General features: G+C 47.8%; 1 protein-coding gene across 4 annotated transcripts in view; it reads right to left on the bottom strand.

Annotated features, from left to right (window-relative positions):
* The window catches only part of PACRGL (parkin coregulated like), a 34,474-nt gene extending 32,198 nt beyond the window's left edge, over positions 1-2,276 (bottom strand). For 2 of the 4 annotated variants that reach the window (XR_013635728.1, XM_073342396.2), the window contains exon 1: positions 2,102-2,269. The gene's annotated coding sequence lies outside the window, so the exon portion shown is untranslated. Of the gene's footprint in view, positions 1-2,101 lie in introns of all 4 variants that reach the window. The other 2 variants (XM_073342398.2, XM_073342397.2) reach the window with 2 other exon arrangements.
* Between the last annotated feature and the right edge of the window lie 3,724 nt (positions 2,277-6,000).

The following is a 6,000-nucleotide window of genomic DNA, read 5'->3' on the forward strand; positions in this document are numbered from 1 at the left end:
AGCTCACTTCATCAGATGTTTACCGTGGAAACTGCAGCAGACTTTATATACACACAGAAATCAGGTATTGTTTCATGATTTCTGTGTGTATATAAAGTCTGCTGCAGTTTCCACGGTAAACATCTGATGAAGTGAGCTGTAGCTCACGAAAGCTCATGCTCAAATAAATTGGTTAGTCTCTAAGGTGCCACAAGTACTCCTTTTCTTTTTGCGAATACAGACTAACACGGCTGTTCCTCTGAAACCAAGCAACACTGGCTTCTTTAAAACACCCAAAGGAAGTACTGAGCAGAATTGTAGTAGTGAGGCTCTAGCGAGCTACCACAAAACTGTTGGAATCTACTCTCAGGCACATTCTGGACACTGTAGAAATATGAAGGAGGAACATTAGCATAGGGGCTATCTACACCCTCATTCCTATTCATAAATAGTAACCTAATAATCTTGGAAGTGAGGGAAGTTAAGGAACATTTCGGAAGTTCAGGAAAATGAAGTGGAGGCAGAGGGGGAAGCAGTATTGCTTCCCACCCTTTTCCACTTGAAGAACCTTCTGTGGTTCACAAAGCAGGACTCCCACCTGATCGGCCACAGAAGATTCATCAGATGGAAAGGGGATGCTTCAGGTGGGGCTTTTTGTCTAGGAGTGGTATATGCAGAGGAGTGAAACTATAAGGTCAGGTGGAGAATTATAGTTCTTTGGAGGCACAGAGGCGGGACTATTGGTATATAGAACATATGAAGAAGTTAAGGTCTCTGGAGTGCACATACAGGGGATTATGTAATGAGTACGCACTCTCTATACACCATATTTGAGTGTTATAGATTTATGGGAGGTACATGCAGGGTTATATGAGGAAATCAGCAAGGGCATCAACGGGAATGTAAGCAGAGCTTTGGGGGCATATGTGTCATATAGGTCTACGAAATTTTTGCATGGTTCTATGGAAAGTATAGCTCTATGTAGAGGGTTGAATAGGAAATGTAGGCAGCTGGGGGTGTATGCACGGTACAGGGGAGAATGTGTGGCATGGGTCCATGGGCTGCATGTGGGCTCTAAAGGGGTATGCAGGGTTACAGAGCTATAAGGGGCATTTTCAGGGCTCTGTGGGGTACAGACCAATTGGGATGTATGTCGGGCTCAGCAGAGATATGGAATTTGGGACTGTGGGGATGTTTGCAGGGCTCTGTAGGATATGGGTAGGGTGACCAAAAGTCCTGTTTTGGCAGGGACAGTCCCTTTTTTAAAGCCCTGTTCCAGCCGTTCTGAATTTTTGGCAAAGGTGGATATTTGTCCAGTTTTCTCTTGCCAACTTGATCAGCTGGCAAGAACAAACAAAACAAATGCCCATTTTTTGTCAAAAAAGGTGGGATGTGGAGGAATGTGCTGGGGAACAAGCTGCGATACCAGCTCCACGCAGGGAAGGAGTCACGGCTTGGGCGAGCAGCAACGCCAGACTCGTGCAGAGGCGGGGCTCAGGCGAACAGCTTGGGACAGCCTCACGGGCGGCACTTGGGCTGGGAACCGTTGGGAAAGGATGGTCACCCTAGATGTGGGTCTGTGTGAACAGGTGTTTGCGGGGCTCTGGAGCAGATGTGCGGCCAAGTCCATGGAGGGTGTTTGCAGGGCTGGGGAGGATGCAGGGTTCGGGTCCCTCGGAGGTTTTTAAAAAAACAACAAGGAGTGCGGTGGCACCTTAAAAAGACTAACAGATATATTTGGAGCATAAGCTTCCGTGGGGAAAAACCTCACTTCTTCAGGAGTTTTTAAGGGGCTCTGCGGGACGTGGGTCCATGGCGGCATCTGCAGGGCTCTGGGTGGGATGCAGCTTCCAGGCCGCGATGGGGTGTCAGCAGCAGGGCTCTGGGGTATTGGCGGGATTCGAGTCCCCGGGGGCGTCGGCAGGGCTCTGAGGTGTTGCTGCGGCTCTAGTCTATGGGGCCGTGTGCGGGGCCCCAGGTCCGAGGAGGAGCGAGTCTCGGTCCGTAACTCTGGCGGTTACAGCCTGTCGGCGGAGGAACTCTCGGACGAAGCCCCCCGGCCCGCCGGGGTAGCCCTCCGCCCTAGCCCAGCCCCTTCCCGGCTTCCCGCCGCCACTCTTACCAGGTCCGCCAGAGGCCGGGGCTCCGCAGCGCCTCGCTCTCAGCGACACCTCCAGTCCCGCCGGTTGCTAAGGAAGCTCCGCGGTGTCTACGGGTTGCGGAAAGGCCAAACTTCCTGTGAAGAGACTGCAGGCGGGGCTGGGGAGCATGCGCGGATGTGGGGGGACTCGGCAATTCGCGGGGCGGGGGATGTTCCGTCACGAATCCCCCCCCCCCCAGTTCTGTGCTATAGTCCCGTCCGTCGTAGCCGCGTGGCTGGGCTGCTCGCCCACGCTCACTGTGCTGGTGGGGCCGGGGATCGCTGCGTGGCACAGTCTGGCTGACCCGTCTACACTGGGCAGGGTCCCCACCAGCTCAGCAAAGCCTTGGCCTGGCTCTGGGAATAGGGCGCCCGTGTCCTTTCCTCAGCTGTGTCTGTTACATTGCAATCATTGTCCCCCTACAGGGGATTGACCTTGGCAGCTAATGGCACCTCGCTCAGGCGGGCGGCTCGGGCCTCTCCCCACCAGCCTCGCAGCTCGCCTTTGGCCTCCTAAGCATAATCACTGGCAGTAGGATACTCTCCCTGAGGTCCTAACCTTGCAAGGATCTGGGCAAGAGCCCCTGTGCCCACGCAAAACCCACACATGCCTGGGCTGCCGCTAACAAGAACCACTAAGAAGTCAAAATGGGTGAACGCAGGGCCCGGGATTCTCGTTTTATTCCCACCACTTTGTTCCACCAGACCAGATGGCAATTTTAAATGGCATGAAGGTAGGTTGCTAGTTGAACTAACTAGCCATTGCTGTGCGCATTGGTTCCGTGTCCAAAGCCCAATGTCTCATTAGAAGTTATCCTGCAGTTTTAGATACATTGTGTTACCTGTGGCACCTTAGAGACTAACCAATTTATTTGAGCATAAGCTTTCGGGAGCTACAGCTCACTTCATCGGATGCATACTGTGGAAAATACAGAAGATGTTTTTATACACACAAACTATGAAAAAATGGGTGTTTATCACTACAAAAGGTTTTCCCTCCCCCCTCCCTACTCTCCTGCTGGTAATAGCTTATCTAAAGTGATCACTCTCCTTACAATGTGTATGATAATCAAGGTGGGCCATTTCCAGCACAAATCCAGGGTTTAAGGAAAGGAATAAGCAAGGGGAAATAGGTTACTTTTTATAATGACTCAACCATTCCCAGTCTCTATTCTAGCCTAAATTAATTGTATCCAATTTGCAAATTAATTCCAATTCAGCAGTCTCTAGTTGGAGTCTGTTTTCAAATTTTGTTTGTTGAAGGATAGTCACTTTGAGATCAGAAATCGAGTGACCAGAGAGATTGAAGTGTTCTCCAACTGATTTTTGAATGTTATAATTCTTGACATCTGATTTGTGTCCATTTATTCTTTTACGTAGAGACTGTCCAGACTGAAACCAGACTTAAACTGTGAGCAGTGTGTATTCCTTCTCCCCCAAATGTGGAGTTCCCCCAATCTCACACCTCCTGGAATACCAGTATGGGCAACACCCGTGACAATTTTTCTAAACCTACATTATCACAGTTTAAGTCTGGTTTCAGTCTGGACAGTCTCTACGTAAAAGAATAAATGGACACAAATCAGATGTCAAGAATTATAACATTCATAAACCAGTCGGAGAACACTTCAATCTGTCTGGTCACGCGATTACAGACATGAAAGTTGCGATATTACAAGAGAAAAACTTCAAAACCAGAGTCCAGTGAGAGACTGCTGAATTGGAATTCATTTGCAAATTGGATACAATTAATTTAGGCTTGAATAGAGACTGGGAGTGGTTAAGTCATTATGCAAGGTAACCTATGTCCCCTTGTTTTTTCCTGCCCCCACCCCGGTTCTTCAGACGTTCTTGTTAAACCCTGGATTTGTGCTGGAAATGGCCCACCTTGATTATCATACACATTCTAAGGAGAGTGATCACTTTAGATAAGCTATTACCAGCAGGAGAGTGGGGTGGGGGGAGAAAAACCTTTTGAAGTGATAAACACCCATTTTTTCATGGTCTGTGTGTATAAAAACATCCTCACTGCATTTTCCACTTTTATGCATCCCATGAAGTGAGCTGTAGCTCACGAAAGCTTATGCTCAAATAAATTGGTTAGTCTCTCAGGTGCCACAAGTACTCCTTTTCTTTTTGCGAATACAGACTAACACGGCTGTTACTCTGAAACCTGTCATTAATTGTGTTGTCTGTCAAGCTACGTTAACAAAAAGAAAAGGAGTACTTGTGGCACCTTAGAGACTAACCAATTTATTTGAGCATAAGCTTTCGTGAACTACAGCTCACTTCATCGGATGCATACTGTGGAAACTGCAGAAGACATTATATACACAGAGACCATGAAACAATACCTCCTCCCATCCCACTCTCCTGCTGGTAATAGTTCATCCAAAGTGACCACTCTCCCTACAATGTGTATGATAATCAAAGTGGGCCATTTCCAGCATAAATCCAAGTTTAACCAGAACGTCGGGGGGGGGGGTAGGAAAAAACAAGGGGAAATAGCCACTCCCAGTACCTATTTAAGCCTAAATTAATAGTATCCAATTTGCAAATGAATTTCAATTCAGCAGTTTCTCGCTGGAGTCTGGATTTGAAGTTTTTTTGTTTTAAGATAGCGACCTTCATGTCTGTGATTGCGTGACCAGAGAGATTGAAGTATTCTCCGACTGATTTATGAATGTTATAATTCTTGACATCTGATTTGTGTCCATTTATTCTTTTACGTAGAGACTGTCCAGTTTGACCAATGTACATGGCAGAGGGGCATTGCTGGCACATGATGGCATATATCACATTGGTGGATGTGCAGGTGAACGAGCCTCTGATAGTGTGGCTGATGTTATTAGGCCCTGTGATGGTGTCCCCTGAATAGATATGTGGGCACAGTTGGCAACGGGCTTTGTTGCAAGCATAGGTTCCTAGGTTAGTGGTTCTGTTGAGTGATATGTGGTTGTTGGTGAGTATTTGCTTCAGGTTGGGGGGCTATCTGTAGGCAAGGACTGGCCTGTCTCCCAAGATTTGTGAGAGTGTTGGGTCATCCTTCAGGATAGGTTGTAGATCCTTAATAATGCGTTGGAGGGGTTTTAGTTGGGGGCTGAAGGTGACGGCTAGTGGCGTTCTGTTATTTTCTTTGTTAGGGCTGTCCTGTAGTAGGTGACTTCTGGGAACTCTTCTGGCTCTATCAATCTGTTTCTTCACTTCTGCAGGTGGGTATTGTAGTTGTAAGAATGCTTGATAGAGATCTTGTAGGTGTTTGTCTCTGTCTGAGGGGTTGGAGCAAATGCGGTTGTATCGCAGAGCTTGGCTGTAGACAATGGATCGTGTGGTGTGGTCAGGGTGAAAGCTGGAGGCATGTAGGTAGGAATAGCGGTCAGTAGGTTTCCGGTATAGGGTGGTGTTTATGTGACCATTGTTTATTAACATTGTAGTGTCCAGGAAGTGGAGCTCTTGTGTGGACTGGACCAGGCTGAGGTTGATGGTGGGATGGAAATTGTTGAAATCATGGTGGAATTCCTCAAGGGCTTCTTTTCCATGGGTCCAGATGATGAAGATGTCATCAATATAGCGCAAGTAGAGTAGGGGCGTTAGGGGACAAGAGCTGAGGAAGCGTTGTTCTAAATCAGCCATAAAAATGTTGGCATACTGTGGGGCCATGCGGGTACCCATAGCAGTGCCACTGATCTGAAGGTATACATTGTCCCCAAATGTAAAATAGTTATGGGTAAGGACAAAGTCACAAAGTTCAGCCACCAGGTTAGCCGTGACATTATCGGGGATAGTGTTCTTGATGGCTTGTAGTCCATCTTTGTGTGGAATGTTGGTGTAGAGGGCTTCTACATCCATAGTGGCCAGGATGGTGTTATCAGGAAGATCAC

This window comes from Lepidochelys kempii, chromosome 4 (assembly GCF_965140285.1).
Source record: "Lepidochelys kempii isolate rLepKem1 chromosome 4, rLepKem1.hap1, whole genome shotgun sequence".
Lineage (NCBI taxonomy): Eukaryota > Metazoa > Chordata > Testudines > Cheloniidae > Lepidochelys > Lepidochelys kempii.